The sequence below is a fragment of the Phocoena sinus genome, chromosome 13, assembly GCF_008692025.1.
Source record: "Phocoena sinus isolate mPhoSin1 chromosome 13, mPhoSin1.pri, whole genome shotgun sequence".
Lineage (NCBI taxonomy): Eukaryota > Metazoa > Chordata > Mammalia > Artiodactyla > Phocoenidae > Phocoena > Phocoena sinus.
This window is the reverse complement of record NC_045775.1, coordinates 64,824,033-64,838,777: the sequence shown is the minus strand read 5'-3', so window position 1 is coordinate 64,838,777 and position 14,745 is coordinate 64,824,033.

Genomic DNA, 14,745 nt, shown 5'->3' with positions numbered 1-14,745 from the left:
AGAAATTTAAGGAGAAAAACCATGTGATCATCTCAATAGATGCAAAGAAAGCTTTCGACAAAATTCAACACCGACTTATGATAAAAACCCTCCAGAAAGTAGGCATAGAGGGAACTTTCCTCAACATAATAAAGGCCATATATGACAAACCCACAGCCAACATTGTCCGTGATGGTGAAAAGCTGAAAGCATTTCCTCTAAGATCAGGAACATGACAAGGTTGCCCACTCTCACCACTCTTATTCAACATAGTTTTGGAAGTTTTAGCCACAGCAATCAGAGAAGGAAAAGAAATAAAAGGAATCCAAATTGGAAAAGAAGAAGTAAAGCTGTCACTGTTTGCAGATGACATGATACTATACATAGAGAATCCTAAAGATGCTACCAGAAAACTACTAGAGCTAATCAATGAATTTGGTAAAGTAGCAGGAAAGAAAATTAATGCACAGAAATCTCTAGCATTCCTATACACTAACGATGAAAAATCTGAAAGTGAAATCAAGAAAACACTCCCATTTACCATTGCAACAAAAAGAATAAAATATCTAGGAATAAACCTACCTAAGGAGACTAATGACCTTCATGCAGAAAACTACAAGATAATGATGAAAGAAATTAAAGAAGATACAAACAGATGGAGAGATATACCATGTTCTTGGATTGGAAGAACCAACATTGTTAAAATGACTCTATTACCCAAAGCAATCTACAGATTCAATGCAATCCTTATCAAACTACCAATGGCATTTTTCACAGAACTACAACAAAAAATTTCACAATTTCTATGGGAACACAAAAGACCCTGAATAGCCAGAGCAATCTTGAGAACGAAAAATGGAGCTGGAGGAATCAGGCTCCCAGACTTCAGACTATACTACAAAGCTACAGTAATTGAGACAGTATGGTACTGGCACAAAAACAGAAATATAGATCAATGGAACAGGATAGAAAGCCCAGATATAAACCCGTGCACATATGTTCACCTAATCTTTGATAAAGGAGGCAGGAATGTACAGTGGAGAAAGGACAGCCTCTTCCATCAGTGGTGCTGGGAAAACTGGACAGGTACACGTAAAAGTATGAGATTAGATCACTCCCTAACACCATACACAAAAATAAGCTCAAAATGGATTAAAGACCTAACTGTAAGGCCAGAAACTGTCAAACTCTTAGAGGAAAACATAGGCAGAACACTCTATGACATAAATCACAGCAAGATCCTTTTTGACCCACCTCCTAGAGAAATGGAAATTTTAAAAAATAATAAAAAAAAATAAACAAATGGGACCTAATGAAACTTCAAAGCTTTTGCACAGCAAAGGAAACCATAAACAAGACCAAAGGACAACCCTCAGAATGGGAGAAAATATTTGCAAATGAAGCAACTGACAAAGGATTAATCCCCAAAATTTACAAGCAGCTCATGCAGCTCAATAACAAAAAAACAAACAACCCAATTCAAAAATGGGCAGAAGAACTAAATAGACATTTTTCCAAAGAAGATATACAGACTGCCAACAAACATATGAAAGAATGCTCAACATCATTAATCATTAGAGAAATGCAAATCAAAACTACAATGAGATACCATCTCACACCAGTCAGAATGGCCGTCATCAAAAAATCTAGAAACAATAAATGCTGGAGAGGGTGTGGAGAAAAGGGAACACTCTTGCACTGCTGGTGCGAATGTGAATTGGTACAGCCACTATGGAGAATAGTATGGAGGTTCCTTAAAAAACTACAAATAGAACTACCATATGACCCAGCAATCCCACTACTGGGCATATACCCTGAGCAAACTGTAATTCAAAAAGAGTCATGTACCAAAATGTTCATTGCAGCTCTATTTACAATAGCCCGGAGATGGAAACAACCTAAGTGTCCATCATCGGATGAATTCATAAAGAAGATGTGGCACATATATACAATGGCATATTACTCAGCCATTAAAAAATAAACGAAATTGAGCTATTTTTAATGAGGTGGATGGACCTAGAGCCTGTCATACAGAGTGAAGTAAGTCAGAAAGAGAAAGATAAATACCGTATGCTAACACATATATATGGAATTTGAGGGGAAAAAATGTCATGAAGAACCTAGGGGTAAGACAGAAATAAAGACACAGACCTACTAGAGAACGGACTTGAGGATATGGGGAGGGGGAAGGGTAAGCTGTGACAAAGCGAGAGAGAGGCATGGACATATATACACTACCAAACGTAAGGTAGATAGCTAGTGGGAAGCAGCCGCATAGTACAGGGAGATCAGCTTGGTGCTTTGTGACCACCTAGAGGGGTGGGATAGCGAGGGTGGGAGGGAGGGAGACACAAGAGGGAAGAGATATGGGAACATATGTATATGTATAACTGATTCACTTTGTTATAAAGCAGAAACTAACACACCATTGTAAAGCAATTATACTCCAATAAAGATGTAAAAAAAAAGACACAGACCTACTAGAGAATGGACTTGAGGATATCGGGAGGGGGAAGGGTAAGCTGTGACAAAGCGAGGGAAAGGTATGGACATATATACACTACCAAACGTAAAATAGATAGCTAGTGGGAAGCAGCCACATAGCACAGGGAGATCAGCTCGGTGCTTTGTGACCACCTAGAGGGGTGGGATAGCGAGGGTGGGAGGGAGGGAGACACAAGAGGGAAGAGATATGGGAACATATGTATATGTATAACTGATTCACTTTGTTATAAAGCAGAAACTAACACACCATTGTAAAGCAATTATACTCCAATAAAGATGTAAAAAAAAAGACACAGACCTACTAGAGAATGGACTTGAGGATATCGGGAGGGGGAAGGGTAAGCTGTGACAAAGCGAGGGAAAGGTATGGACATATATACACTACCAAACGTAAAATAGATAGCTAGTGGGAAGCAGCCACATAGCACAGGGAGATCAGCTCGGTGCTTTGTGACCACCTAGAGGGGTGGGATAGGGAGGGTGGGCGGGAGGGCGACGCAAGAGGGAAGAGATATGGGAACATATGTATATGTATAACTGAATCACTTTGTTATAAAGCAGAAACTAACACACCATTGTAAAGCAATTATCCTCCAATAACGATGTAGAAAAAAAAAGTTCTAAAATTTTTCATTCAAATGTAATGCATATTAATTGTAGAAAATTTAAAGAATATAGTCCAATAACATCATTATCAACACTTAATACTTCATTTACAGCCACTGCCATCACATCATCGTCATCATTCTCTCCTCATTCTTCTCCTTCTTCTTTCCTTTCTTCCCTTTCCCCCCTCCAAAAACAATAGTAAATCAAAAGTAAAATCCTAGGGGCTTCCCTGGTGGCGCAGTGGTTGAGAGTCCGCCTGCAGATGCAGGGGACGCGGGTTCGTGCCCCGGTCCGGGAAGATCCCACAGGCCACGGAGTGGCTGGGTCCGTGAGCTATGGCCGCTGAGCCTGCGCATCCGGAGCCTGTGCTCCGCAACAGGAGAGGCCACAACAGTGAGAGGCCCGCGTACCGAAAAAAAAAAAAGTAAAATCCCTCACCAGGTTACCATTGCCAACAGCTTGGTGTGTATTATTCCATACATTTTTGAGACAATGTAAGTAAGTATCTATTACAAACAATAATGGACTGAACTGTCATTATCTCCAGCCAAAGACCACCAGGAACACAGCTGTATCTAGGTTTATCACTCTACAGTGAGGGAGAATGCACAGCACAGGGAATTGTGGGGTGTCTCAGTAGGAGACTGTTAGGAAGAACTTACAGCATTCACGCTTGTGCTAAGGGGCTTGCAGGAGGATTTAAGGAAGCAGGGCTTTTCTCTAGATTGGGTGTTGCCAGGAAACAGCATAATTCTAATGCTTGGGTACCTTTATAAATCTCACCCAGAAGGAGAGATGACTGGAGCTAGGCTAAAGCTGGTGAAGAACAGGTGAAGAAGTAGCAGTCACTTCTATTAGCAGGGACAGGTAGATGTTTGGTCATATTTGTGGTTTGCACAATATTCCAGTTTTGTCTGTGTGCAGACATGATTACAGAGTGGTCTTGTTTTTGTCCCATCCATCACATTGCTGAGTGGCCTTACTTGATGTTGGTATTCTATGAAACAGGAGAACTCCAGGTCCCCACAGTGATGTCAGGCCAGCTCCTGGCTGTCAGGGGCTGCTCCTCTCTTCCTTATGGTTTTCTCTTTGTTTTAACTTAACAATGTTGTGGACCTTTTTTCAAGTCAATATTGGGTCTAATTTAACCAAATTTCTCTTATTGAATAATTGGATTCTTCTAATATTTTAGGCATATAAAATACTAAAATGAAAACCTTTAGAAATACATCTTTGCACACTTATGCCATTATTTCCTAAAAATAATAAATATCCAGAAGTGTAATTATTAGGTCAAATGATACATACATTCTTATGTTTTTAATAGATATTGACAGAATGCCTTCCATAGAATTTGTACAAATTTCACATCCAACAATAGGATAGGAGAATACCCAATTCCCCACAAACACCTCTCAGCACAAAGTATCATCCACCTTTTTTTAAATCTTTGCTAGTTTCACAGACAGAAAAACATCTTGTTTTTATTAGTTTTATTATGTAAAATTGGATACACAAAAAAGACCATATAAGGCATATATATGTCTAGACTGTCTCAGTATCTTCAGGGGAGTCCACTTAGAGGTACAAAGTTTTTGTTGGTGTCTCAAGTCTGTTTGTCTAGCTGCCAGTTAAGAAGAGATGTAAGAGGAGATTAGCTCAAGATAGTGGAGTAGAAGGATGTGAGTTCACCCCCTCCTTACGAAAACAACAAAATCACAACTAACTGCTGAACAACCACTGACAAACGTACCAAAAAAGATACTCTACATCCAAAGACAAAGAAGAAGCACTGGGCTTCCCTGGTGGTGCAGTGGTTGAGAGCCCGCCTGCTGATGCAGGGAACACAGGTCCGTGCCCCAGTCCGGGAGGATCCCATATGCCGCGGAGTGGCTGGGCCCGTGAGCCATGGCCGCTGAGCCTGCGCGTCCGGAGCCTGTGCTCTGCAATGGGAGAGGCCACAACAGTGAGAGGCCCGTGTACCGCAAAAAAAAAAAAGAAGAAGCCACAAGGAGCCGGTAGGTGGGGCACAATCGTGATAAGATCAAATCCCATACCCACCAAGTGAGAAACACACAAACTGGAAAACAATTGTACCACAGAAGTTCTCCCATAGGAGTGAAAGTTCTGAGCCCCATGTCATGCTTCCCAGCCTGGGGGTCTGGCAACAGAAGGAGGAGTCCCCAGAGAATCTGGCTTTGAAGGCCAACAGGGTTTGATTGCAGGACTTCCACAGGACTGAGGGAAAGAGAAACTCCACTCTTGGAGGGCACACAAAGTCTCATGCACACCAGGACCCAGGGGTAAAAAGCAGTGACCTCGTAAGAGACAGGGCCAGACCTACCTGCTAGTATGGGAGGGTCTCCTGCAGAGGTGGGGAGCAGCTGTGCCTCACTGTGGGGACAAAGACACAGGCAGCAGCAGTTCTGGGAAGTACTCATTGGCGTGAGTCCTCCCAGAGACTGCCATTAGCCCCACCAAACAGCCTGTAGGCTCCAACGCTGGGATGCCTCAGGCCAAACAACCAACAGGGCAGGAACACAGCCCCACCCATCAGTAGAAAAGTGGCTTAAAATCTCCCTGAGAATAGCCCTGCCCACCAGAGGGACAAGAACCAGGTCCACCCACTACTGAGAAGGAACCAGACCCTCCCATCAGGAAGCCTGCACAAACCTCTTAGACAGCCTCATCCATCAGAGGGCAGACAGCAGAAGCAAGAACGACAATTCTGCAGCCTGCAGAACAAAAACCACAATCACAGAAAGTCAGTCAAATGAGAAGGCAGAGGAATTTGTCCCAGATGAAGGAACACAATGAAACCCCAGAAGAACAACTAAGTGAAGCGGAGCCAGCCAACCTACCAGAAAGAGTTCAGAATAATGATAGTGAACATGATCCAAGATCTCAGAAAAAGAATGGAGGCAAGGATCAAGAAGATGCAAGAAATGTTTAACAAAGACCTAGAAGAACTAAAGAACAAACAAACAGAGATGAACAATACAATAACTGAAAGGAAAAATACACTGGAAGGAATCAATAGCAGAAGAAGTGAGGCAGAAGAACGGATAAGTGAGCTGGAAGACAGAATGGTAGAAATCACCACTACAGAACAGAATAAAGAAAAAAGAAGAAATGAAGACAGTCTAAGAGACTTCTGGGGCATCATTAAATGCACCAACATTTGCATTATAGGGGTCCCAGAAGAAGAAGAAGAGAGACAGAAAGGACCTGAGAAAATATTTGAAGAGATAATAGCTGAAAACTTCCCCAATGTGGGAAAGAAAAGTCCAGGAAGCGCAGAGAGTCCCAGGCAGGAGAAACCCAAGGAGGAACACACCAAGACACATAGTAATCAAATTGACAAAAATTAAAGACAAAGAAAAAATATTAAAAGCAACAATAGAAAAATGACAAATAACATACAAGGGAACTCCCAAAATGTTATCAGCTTATTTCTCAGCAGAATCTCTGCAGTCCAGAAGGGAGCAGCACAATATATTTAAAGTGATGAAAGGGAAGAACCTACAACCAAGAATACTCTACACAGCAAGGATCTCATTCAGATTCGACAGAGAAATCAAAAGCTTTACAGACAAGCAAAAGCTAAGAGAATTCAGCACCACCAGAGCAGCTTTGCAACAAACGCTAAAGGAACTTCTCGAGGCAGGAAAGAGACCAGCAACTTAAAACAACCTTGTACATATATAGACTGCTATAACAAAACCCCATGGGAACAGCAAACCCTAAAACTACAATAGATATACACACAAAAAAGAAAAAGGAACCCAAACACAACACTAAAGATGGTCATCAAGCTACAAGAGAAGAGAACAAGAGAGGAAGGGGGGAAAAAAGACCTACAAAAACAAACCCAAAACAATTAACAAAATGGCAATAGGAACATACATATCAATAATTACCTTAAAAGTAAATGGATTAAATGTTCCAACCAAAAGACATAGACGGATTGAATGGATACAAAAACAAGACCCGTATATAGGCTGTCTACAAGAGACCCACTTCAGACCTAGGGATACATACAGACTGAAAGTGAGGGGATGGAAAAAGGTATTCCACACAAAAGGAAATCAAAAGAAAGCTGGAGTGGCAATAATCTTATCAGACAAAATAGACTTTAAAATAAAGACTGTTATAAGAGACAAAGAAGGACACTACATAATGATCAAGGGAATCAATCCAAGAAGAAGATATAACAATTGTAAATATATATGCACCCAACATAGGAGCACCTCAATATATAAGGCAAGTACTAACAGCCATAAAAGGGGAAATCGACAGTAACACATTCATAGTAGGAGACTTTAACACCCCACTTTCAACCACAGACAGATCATCCAGAAGGAAAATCAATAAGGAAACACAGACTTTAAATGACACATTAGACCAGATGTAATTTTCTTTTTTTGCAGTATCTTTGTCTGGTTTTGGTATCAGGGTAATGGTGGCCTCATAGAATGAGTTTGGGAGTTTTCCTTCCTCTGCAATTTTTTGGAACAGTTTCTGAAGGATAGGTGTTAACTCTTCTCTAAATGTTTGATAGAATTCGCCTGTGAAGCCATCTGATCCTGGACTTTTGTTTGTTGGGGGTTTTTAAATCACAGTTACAATTTCAGGCCAACATCACTGGTGGACATACACACAAAAATCCTCAACAAAATACTAGCAATCCAAATCCAACAATACATTAAAAGGATCATATACTATGATCAAGTGGGATTTATCCCAGGGATGCAAGGATTCTTCAACATCCGTAAATCAATCAGTGTGATACACTACGTCAACAAATTAAAGAATAAAAACCATATGATCACCTCAATAGATGCAGGAAAAGCTTTTGACAAAATTCAACACCACTTATGATAAAAACTCTCCAGAGGGCTTCCCTGGTGGCGCAGTGGTTGAAAGTCCGCCTGCCAATGCAGGGGATGCGGGTTCGTGCCCCGGTCCAGGAAGATACCATATGCTGTGGAGCAGCTGGGCCCGTGAGCCATGGCCGCTGAGCCTGCACGTCCGGAGCCTGTCCTCCGCAACGGGAGAGGCCACAACAGTGAGAGGCCCACGTACCGCAAAAAAAAAAGAGTATGGTACTGGCACAAAGACAGAAATAGAGCTCAATGGAACAGGATAGAAAGCCCAGAAATAAGCCCACGCACCTATGGTCAATTAATCTATGACAAAGGAGGCAAGACTATACAATGGAGGAAAGACAGCCTCTTCAATAAGTGGTGCTGGGAAAACTGGACAGCCACATGTAAAAAATGAAATCAGAACACTCTTTAACACCACACACAAAAATAAACTCAAAATGGATTAAAGACCTAAATGTAAGACCAGACACTATAAAACTCTTAGAGGAAAACACAGGCAGAACAGTCTCTGACATAAATCGCAGCAAGATTTTTTTTGATCCACCTCCTAGAGTAATGGAAATAAAAACAAAAATAAATAAATGGGGCCTAATTAAACTCAAAAGCTTTTGCATAGCAAAGGGAACCATAAACAAAACAAAAAGACAACCCACAGAATGGGAGAAAATATTTGCAAACAATGTGACAGATAAGGGATTAGTCCCCAAAATTTACAAACAGCTCATGCAGCTCGGTATCAAAAAACAAACAACACAATCAAAAAATGGTCAGAGGGAGGGTGGGAGGGAGGGAGACGCAAGAGGGAAGAGATATGGGAACATATGTATATGTATAACTGATTCACTTGGTTATAAAGCAGAAACTAACACACCATTGTAAAGCAATTATACTCCAATAAAGATGTAAAAAAAAAAAAATGGTCAGAAGACCTAATGAGACATTTCTCCAAAGAAGACATACAGATGGCCAAGAGGCACATGAAAAGATGCTCAATATAGCTAATTAGAGAAATGCAACTCAAAACTACAATGAGATATCACCTCACACCAGTCAGAATGGCCATCATCCAAAAAAACCCTAGAAACAATAAATGCTGGAGAGGGTGTAGAGAAAAGGGAACTCTCCTACACTGTTGGTGGGAATGTAAATTGGTATAGCCACTATGGAGAACAGTATGGAGGTTCCTTAAAAAACTAAAAATAGAGCTACCATATGATCCTGCAATCCCACTCCTGGGCATATATCCGGAGAAAACCATGCTCCAAAAGTATACATGCACCCAATGCTCATTGCAGCACTGTTTACAATAGAGAAGACATGGAAGCAACCTAAACGTCCATCAACAGACGAATGGATAAAGATGTGGTACATATATACAATGGAATAGTACTTAGCCATTAAAAAGAATGAAATAATGCCATTTGCAGCAACAGGGATGGACTTAGAGATTGTCATACTGAGTGAAGTAAGTCAGACAAGACAAATATCGTATGATATCACTTACACGTGGAATCTAAAACAATGATACAAATGAACTTATTTACAAAACAGAAACAGACTCACAGACTTAGAGAACAAACTTATGGTTAGTAGGGGTGACTGGTGGGGGGAGGGATAGTTAGGGAGTTTGGGATTGACATATACACACTGCTATGTTTAAAGCGGATAACCAACGAGGACCTACTGTATAGCACAGGGAACTCTGCTCAACCCTGTGTAACAACCTAAATGGGAAAAGAATTTGAAAAAGAATAGATACATGTATAACTGAATCACTTTGTTGTATACCTGAAACTAACACAACATTTTTAAACAACTATACTCCGATATAAAATAAAAAGTTTAAAAAAAAGAGAGATATAAGATGAATGAGGTGTCCATAGGTTGCTTGGGATTGGGACATACCTTCACAGTAGTGCTTTTCATAGTGCATATCTGCCTCTCCACTGAATTAAAAGCTTCAAAGGGGCAGAGACTGTGTCTTATTCATTTTTTCCAATTTTTAAAATTGTGGTAAAATCACATAAAACTTACCATCCTAACCATTTTTAAGTGTACCGTTCAGAGGTATTACTTTCATAATATTGTACAACCATCACCACCATCCATCTCCAGACCTCTTTCCACCTTGTAAAACTGAAGCCCTATATGCATTAAACAATAACCCCCATTCCTCTGAGCCCCAGCCCGTGGCCACCACCATTCTACTTGCTGTCTCTGTGAATCTGATTACTCTAAGTACCTCACATAAGCGGAAACATACAATATTTTTGTGACTGGTTTATTTCACTTATCATAATGTCCTCAAGATTCATCCATGTTGTAGTATATGTCAGAACTTCCTTCCTTTCTAAGTAGTATAAGAAACATGTTGCTTTAAACCACTAAGAATATGGGGTTGTATGTTATTGTGTCATAACAAAGCCTGTCCTGACTAGTACAGCAATAAGTACCCAAAAGAATAAGAAGTTATCTAGCAACTCGTCAAAGGACAGCTTTGTCATAAACCTTTGTAGCGGTAGCACGTGGACACCTTGGTTTGTCAGCTAGGAGCAGGTTCACGTTCCCTTCTTTCTAAGGATGTTTACCTGGGAATTACAAGGTGCTCACAATACAATGAGCTATAGTATTATGACGGGACCACAGACAAATTGCCAAAATCCAGTAAATCTGAGAGGTGATGGGTTTTGAGTCTGATAAAAAATTAATATGGTGGATATGTATGCAGACAAGCTACACTAGGGGGAATAGCTCCTGCAAAGGGTTGGAAGAAGGCCCTCATCCTCATTTCAGACAACTAGTGGTCATTCAGCTCTAATCTATCTACAGTCTGTTCTGCTCTCTCAATCTATAGGACAGTTCATAATGCAGGCACTCTGGACTCAGCTAGTTTTAGAAATGCTGGTATTAGTTACAGTGCTCATGGATTTTTCTCCACAAACTTATAGGTACAAAAATATTACTTTATTTCTATAAATCAAATTAACCTGGTTCTGAACTCCCAGTCACTTCAGGGGGAAAATATTCTATCTCAGCCATCTTGGGGATGGTCATCCTTCTCCCTAGAACTGAACAAGAATTCAGGGGACTTGTGTGGCTCCCAGCAAAGGGAAGAAGAGCCTCTGGTTCCTATGATTGCTGCTGAGAAGCTCATCATCCGACCTCACACAAAGGACAGGCAGATCCATCCTTCCACACCCAAGCATGGGGACACCTCCCCATAATCCTCAAGGCCTGACTGTCTCCAGCATCCACACCTTCTACCCCACCAGAGCGCTGGAGAAGCTGCATGGAAGCAGGACACAGTTCTACATCACTTAAAGGACAAAACATCCATCTCCATCCTCACCTCAGAGAAGGGCCACTTCTGCTTCCTCACTTCTTACAAAGGAAGGAATAGCTTACATACCACACACAATTCGGCGTATCTTGAAAGGAGAGTGTCGAGAGCGTGTACCAAGTCTGTGCACTCTTGGGCTTGCAGGAGAGAATTTCAGTGAATCCATGTGAGGCTGATTAGAACCCCTTACCTGACAGATATGAAGTACGCCGACAAAGGCCTGAAGCCTGAGCTTTTCCCATGAGTTCTCTTCCTCAGCCTCTGATCAGAGAAGTCTGATCAGCCTCCTCGACACATAACCTTCAGAGAGTCCCTGGAGCGAACCTCAGCCCTAGGAGGACTGTATTCCCAGCCTCTCAACCCAAAGGACTTGCTTGAAGCTGAGGGCGTGATGTTGGTCTTTGGATCCAGAGTCAGTTGATGACTCCTCCTTCTCAACCATGGCTCCAGCTGCAGGTGGTGAAAGGCTTTGGCCTGGGGTTCAGCACTGCCAAGCTCTGGAGTCCATGAGATAGGTGCCATACCCACCAGCAGGGAGCAGATTCATCTGTAGCCCTAAACCCTAGGCCCAGTGTGTCTAGGGAAAAGCTAGTCCCATGGACTGGGCACCCTTGGGAAAAAGAGAGGAAGACAGTTCCGGGCTTGCATTTATTTCTCCACAGGACCTGAAGTAGCCCTCTAAAACTCATCTTGGCTCTTCCAAACACCCCTGACTCCACCTAACATCCTCAGGGAGCTAGGTCATTCTCTGTTGCTTGCCCATCCCTACCTCAACCAGGACCTGGTATTTTACATCACTCCAGATGGACCTCTCTGGGACCAAACCTTCTCTGTACTGGTCATACAAATTGCCATGTCACAGCAAGGTCTCTCCCTGGGACCCATCAAACAGAATTTTTAAATTGCAGAAATATTTCTTACTGCTTTGATTGCTAGCTTTTCCTCCAGTTGGTGAAAATGATCTTTAAAAATTCCAACCTTGGGCTTCCCTGGTGGTGCAGTGGTTGAGAGTCCGCCTGCCGATGCAGGGGACACGGGTTCATGCCCCGGTCCGGGAAGATCCCACATGCCGCGGAGCAGCTGGGCCCGTGAGCCATGGCCGCTGAGCCTGCGCGTCCGGAGCCTGTGCTCCGCAACGAGAGAGGCCACAACAGTGAGAGGCCCGCGTACCACAAAAACAAACAAAAACAAAAACAAAAAAATTCCAACCTTGGCTCTACTACAACCAAAAAGGCAAGTTCAATCCCCACACCTGTGAGATAGGATCTCTGTGCAGTTGACCAAGAACAGTCTGTTGTAGCCATGACCGCCCCCCTCTGACAGGGGCAGAGTAGCCAGGAGGGACAAGACCCAGCCGATACCTAAAGGAGCCCTCTCCTGCCATCACTTGGGGAGCTACTGCGGAAAGCTAGGGAGCGAGGAGACTCCTGGGAAAAGATGTGAGTCTGCCTCCTGTTGGGTTAGGGCCAGCGGTATGCTGGAATTCACTTGGTTCATGAGAGTGATCAGGGAGCATCTCTTTCTGGCTCTACTTTCAGTAAGGTCACGTGGGTAGCAGCAGACCACTGGTTAGGGGTGACAAGCTGAGAGTCACAATTTATGGACCAGGGACCAGAACCAAAAACAGAGGCGAATTTCAGAGTGCAGGCCAGAAAGCGGGCAATCTTTAGAGTTTGGAGGTAAACACAAACACAAGCCCCATCCCCAACCCTGTCCCTGGCTACTTTTATGCGCAAAAGCCAGTCAGGTCTCTGGTTGCCAGAATCCTCACAATTCTACCTGCCGGAACCCTGCACCCTCCTTCACCTCCCTTATCATTGGATCCTCTCCCATCCCACACCCCCACAGTCCAAAGATAATGCAATCAGTTATTCACACGTATCTCTTTGGGATCTAGTTTCACATTTCCATGCTATCACTCACTCTTGGGGCTTGAACTTTCCACAGCCTAAGATGTGGCTCTCCTCCCTTCATGTCTATTTCCATCCTTCCTCAGTTTTCCTACATTCCTCATCCCATCTTCCTCCAACCAGAGCCACTACCCAAGGACCAAATGCCCCAAATCCACTGTGATCTGGTTCCCCCTCCTTGGGAAACTCTTCTCCCCTTTTCACAGAGATCCCAGATCCTACTGAAATCTCCCATTTCCCTTCATTCCTCGAAATGAAACTAACCCATAACCTCAAGAGAGCAGAGTGAGTGAGGATAAACCAAAGAATACAGAGCCCCCCTCCATTCCCATATAGAAAGACCAATAAGGTCGCCGAGACATGTGAAGATTATGAAAATGACAGCCCCTGCCTCCCAAAACCGAGACACTAGCAGCTAAGATCTCACCAGAGATGCCCCAGGACAGGATGTCTGTGTGAGGCAATGACTCTCCTCCCACCAAATGAGGCTTAAAGTGACTGCATGTGTCATGTTTATCAGATGGTTAAGCTATATGATTATGGCAGAATAGGCCAATTCTTACAATAACAACCTCTACTGGTACAGAGAGTGCTTTATTGTTTACATGGTCTCTCATTTAATCCTTGCAGCAACCCTGAGGTAGGTACTATTATCTCCACTTTACAAATGAGTAAACCATAGTTCCGAGGTTAGATCACTTGCTGAGGAACATACACTTATTAATGGCAAAACCATCGATAATTCAAAACCCAAGGGGGCTCTTGAGTAGTTCACAGGCTGCTGCCAAGGCAAGTAGAGCTGAAAACTTCAACTGGGAAAGGCTGGACCATTCACTGGAGCTCAAGGGAGTCCCTCAGCAGGGATGAATGAGGCACATTCACGGGCCAAGACAGGAGCTGAGCAGGAGAAGCCTAGAGCATCTGAGAGCTGTGAAGCAGGAAGAGGTCTTTAAATTTGGTGAGAGCTGACAGTGTCTTCAAATATGCACAGAGCCCACCTTCCAGGAAATGGAGCAACGAGAAGGTATCCAGTGGCTGCCAGTCCAGGGGCTGGCCAAAGGGCAGGAAGAGCTGCCCCTGCCTGTCACCACCTCAGCTTGGCCAACATGTGGTGACCTTGGGGCAGTGGTCCTTTAACTTTGTTAAGGCTTGAGAATCTAATGAGAGTTCACAAACCAAGCCCCACCACCACCAGAAAAATACAGACACACATATACAGACAGCATCTTGCATGCGATTTCAGGGAGGCCATGGACCCCAGGTGAACTCCTGCTTTAGAGCGAGGGTATCAACCTGAGTAATGTCATAAAGTCACTGATACAGACCTATCTTTGTGCGGCTTGTATTTCCCATGATTGTTCCACTTTTTTCATCCCCTGATATTTAGAATGTTGTGACGTTTTAATAGAAGCCAAGGAAAGGGTTCTAGCCAGAGAAAGAGCAGCTGTGCATGGCAGTGGTGGCAGCCAGGAGGCAAAAACAAAGAGAAAGATGGGGTCAGATGTACCATTGC